The sequence below is a fragment of the Gymnoscopelus microlampas genome, assembly GCF_963454915.1.
Source record: "Gymnoscopelus microlampas genome assembly, chromosome: 21".
Taxonomy (NCBI): domain Eukaryota; kingdom Metazoa; phylum Chordata; class Actinopteri; order Myctophiformes; family Myctophidae; genus Gymnoscopelus; species Gymnoscopelus microlampas.
The window spans coordinates 39,453,143-39,466,051 of NC_139958.1; the positions used below are offsets into that span (position 1 = coordinate 39,453,143).

A 12,909-nucleotide genomic window follows, 5' to 3' on the forward strand; every position below is an offset into this window, starting at 1 on the left:
TTGTTCTCCCATGCCTGGTGTTCGTGGTGCTGGACTTGGGCTGCTCATTGGGGTTCCAGCTGTGGGTCGTCTTATTGGGGGTCCGGCTGTGGGTCGTCTTATTGGGGGTCCGGCTGTGGGTTGACTAGGGGTTCCAGTGCGGTGGCTCATCTGGGTCCCAGTGGGGCGGCTCTGTCACAGTTGATAATAATAAACTTTATTTGTAAAGCACCTTTCATGACATGACATGCAGCTCAAGGTGCTTACAATTACAGTAAAGTAAAACTAATTTAACGATAAAGCAAAAAAAGAAAGCAAAAGCATAAAATAGCATTTAAAAATCAACCAAAAGCCAGAGTGAAGAAATAGGTCTTCAGCTGTGTTTTAAAGCTATTCACAGAGGCTGCCTGCCTTAGGTGTAATCGGAGTTTATTGGGGTGCTCACGTTTGTGGGTTCAGTGGGGCGGCTGATCAGGTTTGCAGTTGGGCGGCTTGCTCTTGGTCTTCCAACTGGGGTGTCCACACTCGGGATTCCAACGGGACTGGGGGTTCTTCTGGGACTCGGGGTTTCTAAACATAATGTAACATTTCAAGATGTTAAATTCTCTGTATATTTTATAAAAAAGAATAAAATCTAATTCCATACTTTACATACTTGTCTGAGAAGAGGGAGATACACCGGGGCTGCTGCTTGGACTGCTGATCGGACTTGGACTGCGGCTCCTGTGTCTTTTTGGGGGGGGGGGGGCGGGTAGCTCACTTTCTTGGACAGTGCACGGGGAGGTGTAGGTGGTAGGAGGTCATCATCGAAAGCTTCCGATTCCTCCTCACTCGTGAGCGCCTCCCTTTGTTTTTGCGGTGGCCTACATTCAGTTAAAAATGCAAGACGTGGTGAGCTTGTAGATCGGTTATTTTCATTTTTTTTGTAACAATGAAATAGGGCATTCATTTACGAAAAAACAAAAAGTTACAAAGAGATACAAGGTTTCACAACAATATCATGAATACCAGTGATCAAAGCTACAGAAACAAAACATTAAATAATGAGTTGATATTTAATTTATACAATCATGCTGTTTGTTGTGCATGGTGAGGGCTTGCATGTCAAACAGCTCATATATGAGAAATATAGCATGAAATGACATGGAGGAGCGAGCGAGCAGGAGTGTGAGGAATTGGAATGTGGTCGTCAGTCTAACCTGCTTGCTTTCTCCGGACTCGCATCTAATCTTCACCTCCTGGCTCAGAGGTGGGACTAATGCGTCAAATAATTATAATGGGTTAGATACAGGGGGAAATTCCAGGTTTCAGGGGTCCTTGAGGGCAGGGGTCTTCAACAGGGGGTCTGGGACCCTTTGGGGGTCCTCAGAGTCACTACAGGGGGTCCCCCAAATCTTTGTGTGATATGATAATGTTTTTGTTTTACATGTTGTTCTACATGTTTAACCACTTGAACCCTAGTATCCCTTTTCTGAGGAGAACTTTAGCCAAAAATAGCCGATCTACAAGCTCAAAACGCCTTGCAGCGCGAGGCGTTTTGAGATTGTAGATCGGCTATTTTTGGGAAAGACATATACAGTAGGTGTGTAGAGGGAAAAAAGAGCAGCAAAAGTTTATCTGAAACACAATTCTATACAATATAGAAGGGGTCCCTGCTTCATCTCTCTCTCAGCCAGGGGGTCCTTGGTCTGAAAACGTTGAAGACCCCTGCTTGAGGGGGTCCTCAGATAAATCCCAAGATAAATGAAGGCTAGTTAGGAACCAAATGGACCCTTATGTAGCTGTAACTCTCAGGGTGTATGGTGGTCCGTGGTCTAATGCAGGGGTTCTCAAAGTGGGGTCCGGGAGGGCCCTATATTCATCAGCTATTTAAAAAAAGAAAAACCTTGACATAACACCACAAATCTTGTATAGGGTCCTTGGCACAAAATCTTTTCAGATGGGGTTCCGTGGTCAAATACACACCTTGACAAGAAAACATTTTAGAACCATTGCCTAACAACAGCTATTTTTAGTTACCTCCTGTGTCGCCTTCGGGATGCATCATCACCATCAGTCGCTATGTCCGATGACGTCTCTCCCAGCTGGAGCTTCTCACGAGCCACTGCGTATGTCTCTTCAGGAAGAACACAAAAACAGGGGAAGGGGACATTAAAGCAATTTTTCAAAGTTAAAACAATATGATGCCAAAGTTAAACCTTTGAATGGCACAGGCTATCATAAGCCTATCATTGCCTACTTGCACATACATTGTAACCAGGGGTGCACATAACTTTTTAGGTGTGGTACTCAGAAGAGCACCTGGAGATGTGACTTGGTGCGCATGGTCCCGTCCGGTTTTGTCAGCGGGGGGGGGGGTTCAGCATGGTGCCCACCAGACTGTTTTGTCAACGGGGGGGGTGGGGGGGGGGGGGGGGGGGGGGGGGGGGGCGCGAGGAAAAAAGGACGCTCTGCTTTTAAATTACGCCGATCTTCGCCGTTTTTTTTCCTCACGCTGTTAGGTAAAGCCCTCCAGGTTGGTGCCCTGTGCTGCTGCGCTGATTTTATCCGCCAGATTGGGACGTTCACGGCATATTTTGCACCATTACGGTGCGTTCATCATCGGTGACGAGTGCCTCCAACAGCCACTGCTGGCTGCGTGCACGCAGCGAGGCAATGCGAGGCGAAGCGAGGCAACGCGAGTCAACACTCATACAATCACGTGCAGCATGCGTCCTCTACCCCTGCGCGTAATGGCTGTACATGGGGCCGACGGGTGCTTTAGAGTGATTGTGTGAGTATGGCTTCAGGAAGTAAATTCCTAGCCTCGATCTCCAAGCTTTTATTTTTTAGTTTTGCTAAAAAATAAAAGCTTGGAAATTCCTGTCCCAGCTGTTGGTACGCAAAAGCGCCTCGCGTTGTCTGATGTGGTGCGCATTTTTTATTTTGGGTGCGCATGCGCACCTGCGCACCAGTTATGTGCACCCCTGATTGTAACACTCCTTGTAAAAGCTAAGCTACTGGTGGCAAACTTGTTTTCAATGTGGAATAACAAAGTTCATGAGCCTTGTCAAAAGTAACAAGTGGGTGCATGATGTTGCGCTCCCTTTCCACCAGTTAGAGCAGCTGTATGCTGTGGCATGCTTCTACTATTGTACATCAAATGTTTTGCAAAACTTCAACATTTAATGTAGAAATGCACACGGAACAATTAAAAACTCAAATTTACCATATTATGCAACATAAAAAAGACGCAGGTTTTGGAACTTCTTATTATGACGGATACAAAAGGTTGGACTGCATCATTCTTCTGGTACAATCATCTAATGAAATGCCTCCTATGTCTCAACCATGGCAACCTGAGTATATGGTAAAAGTCACAGGAAGGAAATGCCATATTAAGAGAACGGCAAAGATATCAATGCTCTGATCCTAACATGGTTAGAAAATACAAGCAGATCTTAAAGTGAATATGAGATTTGAACTTACAACTCCAGACACGAATACAGCTTGTCATTTGTGGACTGGACATCTTCATCTCCAATTTACTTAGACAAAGAGGGAAGAATTACCCAAAAGAAAGAGACACACACACACACACACACACACACACACACACACACACAAAACTTTTTTTTTTTAAAAAGCTTGTATGGAATTCATCAAGACTGTGTATGTGTTTCAATGTTTAGAGTAGCAGGAGCTAGAAGTTTAAATATATTTCAGTCTTTAATACGTTACAGTATGTCATGGCACAATAGCCAACTCTTAAGAGATGGCTAATAAAATAATCACAAATGTATGAAAAGGCTCTTGTTGACAGAGGGACAACGGACATACCATTCCTTTGTCCAGTGAGGTTCCCTCCTGAAATGGATTCAAATAACCCTAATTAGTCACTGCAAAATATCAGTTTCCATTAACTAACCTTGGCAGTGTAAAGTAACTAAGTACATTTACTCAAGTGCTGTACTTAAGTACAATTTTGAGGTACTTTCACTTCACAGAAATACTTCCAATTTTAAGTACTTTTACTTCTACTCCACTACATCTCAGAGTCAAATATTCTACTTTTACCCCACTACAATTATTTGAAAACTTTAGTTACTTTGTAGATTTTGATTAGTATTACAAAACATACATTAGCCACTTCAGCCATTTGAAATAAGCAGATCTACAAGCTCACAATGTGTCGCATCGCAAAACATTGTGAGCTTGTAGATCTGCTATTTTCAAACGTTTTTCTGCATTTCAAAACTTGAAATGAGACATTCTGCATAATGAGTACTTTTACTTTTGATACTTTAAGTACATTTTTATAACAAAAACTAGCATTCTAGCTAACATTATGCATTGTTTTTTCCCCCCCATAAACAATAGCATTCCTATTATGAGGGAAACATCCGCCCAATTCTCCCAAAATAGCAGATATACAAGCCAAAATAAAAAGTACATTTTTAATTCCGGACTTTTACTTGTAATAGAGCAGTGGTTCTCAAACTTTTTCATGTCAAGGACCCCCAAATTGACACTTATTAGCCCGCAGACCCCCATTTGAAAAGATATGCCAGGGACCCCCCATAAGAGAAGATTTTTACGGCTCTATAGCAGTGATTCTCAACCATTTTAATGTCAAGGACCCCCAGTTTGACATGCATTAGGCTATGGACCCCCATTTAATGGCATTTATATCTCTGGGACCCCAATTCATATTGTACAATCAATGTTAATCTAACTCTGAGAGTGTACAAATGGAACCAAATGGACCCGTTAGGGTCCATTTGGTTCCATTTGTACACTCTCAGAGTTACAGACCCATAAGGGTCCATTTGGTTCCTGTCCATCATTTAGCTGGGGACCCCCTGGAACCCCCTCAAGTACCCCTGGGGGTCCCCGGACCCCACTTTGAGAACCAACGTAATAGAGTATTTCTACATTGCAGTATTGATACTTTTACTGGATAGGCTGGATTGGTGCTGCTCAGATGCAATCTAAAGCCAACCTGGTATATCCGGTACATTTTCACATACACACACATGCAAACATGATGTCGTTTCCGTATCCGCTCTAGACCGGAACTGTTGCCTACTAAGTCAAGTGAATTGATAACAGACCAGTTAGCTCCGTTCATTCTTTTTTCTTTTAGTTCACCATTATAAATTAACAAACTGCTTCACAGTGGTGCTGGTTACAACTATGCTTATGCAATTATTAAAAACGCTAAAAATCTATAATTTTATACACAGAGATAAACTAATGAGAATGCATTTTAATCACGAAACGGCGAGCTAACGTGAACTAGCATGCTAGCTAATATTATGCATTACTCTCCGGACTTGCCACGGCAATATAATATCATAATAAGTTTAATCAAACGATGGTGGTATCAGAACGGGTACAAACTATATTACTGGCCCCAAAAAATGGAGGGAAACAGCTTGTTGTTACTTACATAAAAACATATCTCATCACTGCTCCAACACTCCGTCTCCTGAGTGTATCCAATCCGAGAAATAGATCCGGAGATTCTGGAACTACTTCTTTTAATGTCCAACAACCTTTTATTGATTTTATTTTGGTTTGTTTCAGCTAAAAAAATCTCCTTCTAACGAAGGCTGGCATACGTTAAATTCACCGAGCGGTTTGAGAATTCAAACAGGAATGACGTCAGTTCCTGTAGTTGCCAGTGTTTCCATATTTTGCGAAAGAAATAAGCAGACAGGTCTATGAAAACAAGCCGAAAACTGTGTATTGGCATATGGTCATGTGGTGACTAAAGAACACATGGCCTATATATACATATATAGAATTAAGGGATCAAAGCTTTCCCTATTTTTTTTTAGCAGTGTATATTTAAGATAGCCGATCTACAAGCTCACAACGCGTCTTCAAACAAGCCGCTTATAATAAGCATACATGGCAACACTGCAGGGCTCAGAATGCACGGCTGCTATGCATTCTGGGACTTGAAGTTGACTTTGAAAGTGTTCATTGTTCTTCAACCCAACTGTGTGTCACTTGTAATTGAATTTATTTATTTATCTGATACAGTACCAAACTGACACAGAGGCAGTTATACTTATTATAGGCATTATAAAGGTTTTTTAAGGTTTATATTATGTGTAATAAACCTTGTCTCAGGTATGAGAAAGAAATGTAAAGAGCCCGGCCACAGAATATTTCTACTGTAAGCATTAATAACGGAGGCAGAACTTCCAAAGGACATTAACAGGATACTTTATTTATTTAACTATACTAAAGCAGAAAACACTAATAAAAGACGAGAGGTAACCATACGCAAATCGTATTACAATTCATTGAATGATCAGTTATAAACTATAGTCATAATTAAAAAAGTTCGAATTCATGAACACCTACAATATAATCAAACACATTTACTAGAAACTCTAAAACTACTACTTAACTTTCAACATGTAATCATATGTATTATTATTTTGTTGTATTGTTAATTTGTTGTTTTTATTTTTGTTTCAAATTAATTATTTTATTTTCCTTTTAATTTTATATAAAAGCCCTTTACATCATTGGTTCTCAAAGTGGGGTCTGGGGACCCCCAGGGGTCCTTGAGGGAGTTCCAGGGGGTCCCCAGCTAAATGATAGATTAGGCACCAAATGGACCCTTATGGGTCTGTAACTCTGAGAGTGTACAAATGGAACCAAATGGACCCGTTAGGGTCCATTTGGTTCCATTTGTACACTCTCAGAGTTAAATTGACATTGATTTTACAATATAAATTGCAGTCCAAGTGATAGAAATGCCATTAAATGGGGGTCTGTAGGCCTAATGCATGTCAAAGTGGGGGTCCTTGAAATTAAAATGGTTGAGAATCACTGCTAGAGTCGTAAAAAATCTTCTCTTATGGGGGTCCCTGGCACATCTTTTCAAATGGGGGTCCGCGAGCTAATAAGTGTCAATTTGGGGGTCCTTGACATGAAAAAGTTTGAGAACCACTGCTTTACATAGACTCACCCACACATAAGTAGGCCTACTTAAAATAATCAGACAACTTGTCTTTGTCTTGTCTCAGTGAACTGGGTCCTCTGCTAAGCGATCCCCTTCACACCTTGCAGTGCAGAGATGTTGTCTGTCATTGTGAGAGGAATGTAACACATTCAATTCAAGTTTGTGTCTTTTCTCGAGTAGCCTAATGTTATGCAAAGCAGCCAGGTAGACGCTATATTGAGAACGGCTCGCCACTGACGGCGCGAACCTTGAGAGGCTATTGTTTTTAAACGTTAAGGCGTTAAAGACCGCCGCTGACGGTGCGTGCACGCGCGCCCCCAGCTCCCACAGTGTCAGAACTAAGGGTACGCCGTACCCCCCCGTACCCCCTACAGCTCAACCCTGCTTTACAATCAGGTTAATTATGATTCAATACGCATATATATTACAGATACAGACTGAAACTGCACAGCGCAGACAACATTGCCCTTGCAAAGAAAAACTTCAGCTTAATAACATGTCCTGCTCCTTGTGTTGCACAGCAGCATCATTACAAGAAAAAACTATTATGCTATTAGACAGAGAAACTTAAACTGCAGCGGCAGGCAATGTTTCAAAAGCATAAAGTGTTTCATTATAGGACCAGTGTGTGTGTGTGTGTGTGTGTGTGTGTGTGTGTGTGTGTGTGTGTGTGTGTGTGTGTGTGTGTGTGTGCCTCCGTGTATGCATGCGCTTGTGTGTGTGTGCAGCGCGTAGATATCTCCCAGCCAGCACGCCCACGTGGGACCCATATGGTTTCAATGCGGGCTACTTCGGTACTGGCCATGGGCTTGAACTGGGCAAATTATGAGGGTCCCACATGGTCTGCATATGGGCTAACTGGGAGTGGGATGGAAGTGGGCTAGCCCATGTGGTTCCCACATGGTCTGCATATGGGCTAACTGGGAGTGGGATGGAAGTGGGCAAGCCCATGTGGTTCCCACATGGTCTGCATATGGGCTAACTGGGAGTGGGATGGAAGTGGGCAAGCCCATGTGGAACCCACTTTTGTGATACCAGTTCTAACCCTCTAATCGCTTTAAAAAATAATCAAAATATATATATTCCAACTTGCTTTTTGACGCTGAATCCAACGGTGCCAGTCTCAAAGCAGCACGACCCCTAGGGTCCAAGATAATCATAAATAACTGTCTCAAAGGCTTGGAAAAGTCATTTTTCAAAATTAAACACCAGATTCCGGGTCAGTGCGTTGCCCAGAACGTGCCCATATAACTTTCGCCATACACAGCCTTACGGTTCTCCTCAACTGGCTGGGGTCAAGGGGCTATCTTCTGCGCGTTATATCTCGATAACGATGCGTTTTTGGAATCCGCCTTTTGGATATGTCGTACAGCTCATTAAGGCGCACGCGTGGATGTCCTTGGTGTCCCGATCCGACATTCCTACAAGAAATGTGTTTTTTAAAGTTTCCATTCACTATGGTCTAAAGGTCTAACACTCTATGTTGGTCCCTGAAAGTAGAGGACTCTGCGCGGGAGTGTCGTACAAGAAAGGCGAAGACATCAACGCGTGCGCCTCTGCGAGCTTTACAACATACCCGAAAGGCGGATTCTAAAAACGTATCGTTATCGAGATATTAGCCTTTATTGCGCGTTCTAAGTCGACATTTGACCCTAGCCAAAATAAGGAGAACCATGAAGCCGTGTGCGAGAAAAGTTGTATAGGCGCATCCGGAGAGACGCGCCTATATATAATCTGGTGTCAGAACTTGTTTACGCTGTTAAATTTTTTTAGCCCATATATAGCCCATATGAGACCCAGACATGGGTTACTAGTTCTAACCCATGCCCTCTTAGCCCACACATAACCCATATGGGACCCAGACATGGGTGACCAGTTCTAACCCATGCCCACTTAGCCAACACATAACCCATATGGGACCAGACATGGGTTACTAGTTCTAACCCATGCCCTCTTTGCCCACACATAACCCATATGGGACCCAGACATGGGTTACTAGTTCTAACCCATGCCCTCTTTGCCCACGCATAACCCATATGGGACCCAGACATGGGTTACTAGTTCTAACCCATGCCCTTTTAGCCCACACATAACCCATATGGGACCCAGACATGGGTGACCAGTTCGAACCCATGCTCTCTTAGCCCACACATAACCCATATGGGACCCAGACATGGGTTACTAGTTCTAACCCATGCTCTCTTAGCCCACACATAACCCATATGGGACCCAGACATGGGTGACCAGTTCGAACCCATGCCCTCTTAGCCCACACATAACCCATATGGGACCCAGACATGGGTTACTAGTTCTAACCCATGCCCTCTTAGCCCACACATAACCCATATGGGACCCAGACATGGGTTACTAGTTCTAACCCATGCTCTCTTAGCCCACACATAACCCATATGGGACCCAGACATGGGTGACCAGTTCGAACCCATGTCCACTTAGCACACACATAACCCATATGGGACCCAGACGTGGGTGACCAGTTCTAACCCATGCCCATTTAGCCAACACATAACCCATATGGGACCCAGACATGGGTTACTAGTTCTAACCCATGCCCTCTTAGCCCACACATAACCCATATGGGACCCAGACATGGGTGACCAGTTCTAACCCATGCCCACTTTGCCGACATATAACCCTTATGGGACCCAGACGTGGGTGACCAGTTCTAACCCATGCCCACTTAGCCCATATAGAACCTATATGGAACCCACTACAATTGCCCAGTTCAAGCCCATGCCCGCTTAGCCCATATAGAACCTATATGGAACCCACTACAATTGCCCAGTTCAAGCCCATGCCCGCTTGGTACCCATGTAGCCCACATGTGCCCCACATGGGGCCCAGGTGGACATGTTGGCTGGGATAAGTATACTAACTAAATGCATTTGAAATTAAATAAAAATGTTACTTTTCAGGATTCCAATTAAAAAATAGCAAAAATAGCAGATCTACAAGCTTTTGTGTGACAGACTGTAAAAAAAAGTAAGAAATATACAGTAGTGGCCCTCTCCATCATCAAAGTTGCCCACTCCTGTCCTACACAGATTCAACAATGAAAAGGTCTAATCATTCTCTTTTGATGCTGTCAACAAAGACCTTCAGCTCCAGCAGTAATACGCACAAGCAAATGAGAGGTGATATACAATATCAATTACACTCACTCAAGGACATTGTTTGTTAAGTGTGTGTAACATGTACCACTTGATACCAACAGATCTATTGTTTGTAGACATTTACCTCAAAGGCTCCATTGGGCCTTGTTCTAAAGAAGGATGGAAACTGACTCCGGTCACTCAGACAGGAGCAGCCAGCATAATAACTTACCTGAAAAAGGCACAAAACAAACATTCTGGAATATTATACTATTTGTATTTATTGCCCTGTAAGCAGAGCATGTGAGTGGAAAGGAATGGGGAGAAATCCTACTCTACACTCACACGGCTATTCTCACACTCAGGTCTAATGTTCGAAGAGACTCATCGAAGAAAAACAAAAGTAGAGGAAGAAAAAAAGTGGCATTGTAAATGTACACGCAACAAACACACTGTGGCAGCCTTTGCCATTTGGAATCCCATTTCATAAACCAATTGTGCTCTTTTAACACTATACATATAAACCCTACAGAATGCTCCTGTGCACCCTTAAGCACCATGGACAGCACACTGTAACACAAATATTAACAATAAGATTGTGCTATTGCTGTGTACACACACACACACACACACACACACACACACACGATGATCCTTAACCGACTCGCCGCTGTACACTTCTGACTCTCTTGTCTGGGAAAAAACGTCTAGCCTTCTTCACCCTTCATTCACAATCTGACCTCTTTGCTCACATACTCTGCCTGCAAGTACATTATGTTCTATAATGTCTTTCAAGCTGCAAAAACTCCATGTACATTATTACTTATATTTCAGATTTGTAAACAACAAAATTAAACATGTACAAAACTGGTGATGGTAAAAGAGGGTTCAAGTAAGAAACTTACCAGGGGCACTCTGTACAAACCTAATATTCTAGAGAGAGCAATTGAATGCATTGAGGAAGAATCGCCCACAATTCCTAGCACTGGAGGGGACCCAACACAGCCCTCATTCAATTGAATCTGCTCCTCTCTCCCACTGATCAATGACAATGCTGCACGGAATCCAACTCCAAGAGAGTAACAGGTGTCATAGAGACTATATCCTAGAGTCACATTGGGTAGTAGGCTGGGGTTTCTGTTGATCTCAGTAATGGCAAAAGCCATGGTCTGGGCCCACCTGAACGCTTCAATGTTAAAACTAAAACAACAAACGCCATTGTAAACTTGAATATTGATCTATGTAGAAATATTCAACATAAACTAATCCTATGGCACTATCTATAAAACAAGTTACCCATTCTCTTGCTTGCTATTCTATTTGTGATACTCACCCATAGCAAGTGAGGTCCAGTAGCTTGGAGGTGAAAGACAGCTCAGGGTAGACAGAGGACAGATGAATCTCAAACACGCCACCAAGCACAATGTCCCCTGCCTTGTAAATTCTGTTGAGATTAAACTGTGCCTGTAACTCACAAGAAGAGGAAGGTGAGGAAGACAAAGGAGAGAGTGAAGAGAACAATATCAAGGTCAAGTACATGTATGAAAGCAGGTGCGTGTCTAGAGAAGCCCTCATGACTGTCCTCCTCTGTCTAACCCCTTTCCCAAACCCTGCGTCCAGTTGCTACATTATATATACACAGTGCTATGCCATCCCCTGTGTCACCTTATGCCACTACGTAATCTTTCACAACACCCATGTGGGCAGAGGCAGTAGTAGTGGCAGGGCATAACATACATTATTAAACGGCTTGGTTGAATCCTTTATTCTGATTGGTCATTCACTGATTTCATCTGTCTGTTATTTTTCAATAATGAATGCTGAACTCAGTAACAAACAAACTGCTAATCAAAGACTCAGAGCACCTGGCTCATATCAATCTGTGTTGCTTCATTTTTGCCGTAGCCCACATTGCAGCCATGTAAACAAACTCACAATGCCCGGGTTTCCCAAAGTGATTTCAGGTCATGCGTAAGAGCCTCCTAGGGTAGTGTGTAGCAGCAAACCCGTTTCCCGAAAGCCTTCTGAGCTACGCAGTACCTTCATTAGTAGCAGCTGGTTATGTGTTATGTGCTACCTAACTGGCTTCGGGAAACACTACTTCAGTTGGTTCTCAAGAGAGGTTTGGGTTGTGTAGTTCTCTTGCCTTGATGTAACTCCAAAGGTGGAACAAAAATCATTTCTCCATTGATTAGAAATTGATCATTCAAAATATGCTCCTCATTGACTTAAATTGTACGCTGAAACAGCTCTCAAAATCACTCTTTTAGGCCGTAAATTAACACAAACAAAGCTCATTTTGCTATTTTTATTGAGAAGAAAACCCGGACTGGATCCGCAGCTCCGGATCCGGATCTTCAAATACCAAGCAGGAGGTTGACATTTTTATATATTAAAAAAAAAGACAGTTCTGTGTTTGGTGATGTTCTATATTGTCTGAATCAGCTTTGTTTGTGTTTGTTTATGCACTAAAAGAGTGACTTTGAGAGCTGTTTTACCATACAATCAAAGTCAACGAGGAGCATATTTTGAATGATCAATTTCTAATCAATGGAGAAATTATTTTTGATTTCTTGTCCACCTTTGGAGTTACATCATGGTAAGGTAACTACACAACCCAAACCTCTACCACTTAACTGGCTTCGGGAAACACTAGTTAAAGGGATAGTTAACCCCCAAAATGACTTCTTTCTATTGATTACACACCCCATGGAAACTTGAATTCATGGAGATCGTTTTGTTTTTGTCGCATTACTAAGCCACTCATTTGATGACCTTGTGCCAATCAAATCAAATCATTGGCTTAAGAATACAACAATAACAAAAAGATCTCCTGAGGCTTCATGGGTGTGTAAT

The 12,909-nt window shown here is 42.7% G+C and overlaps 1 long non-coding RNA gene across 1 annotated transcript; it reads right to left on the reverse strand.

Annotated features, from left to right (window-relative positions):
* Positions 1 to 41: 41 nt before the first annotated feature.
* Positions 42 to 5,600, reverse strand: LOC311036996. The gene is made up of 8 exons (XR_014599907.1): positions 5,411 to 5,600; positions 3,799 to 3,825; positions 3,448 to 3,506; positions 3,188 to 3,317; positions 1,999 to 2,095; positions 635 to 842; positions 425 to 549; positions 42 to 171 (listed from the first exon to the last, which is right to left on the reverse strand). It is a non-coding gene; the product is annotated as an uncharacterized lncRNA (long non-coding RNA).
* Positions 5,601 to 12,909: the final 7,309 nt, after the last annotated feature.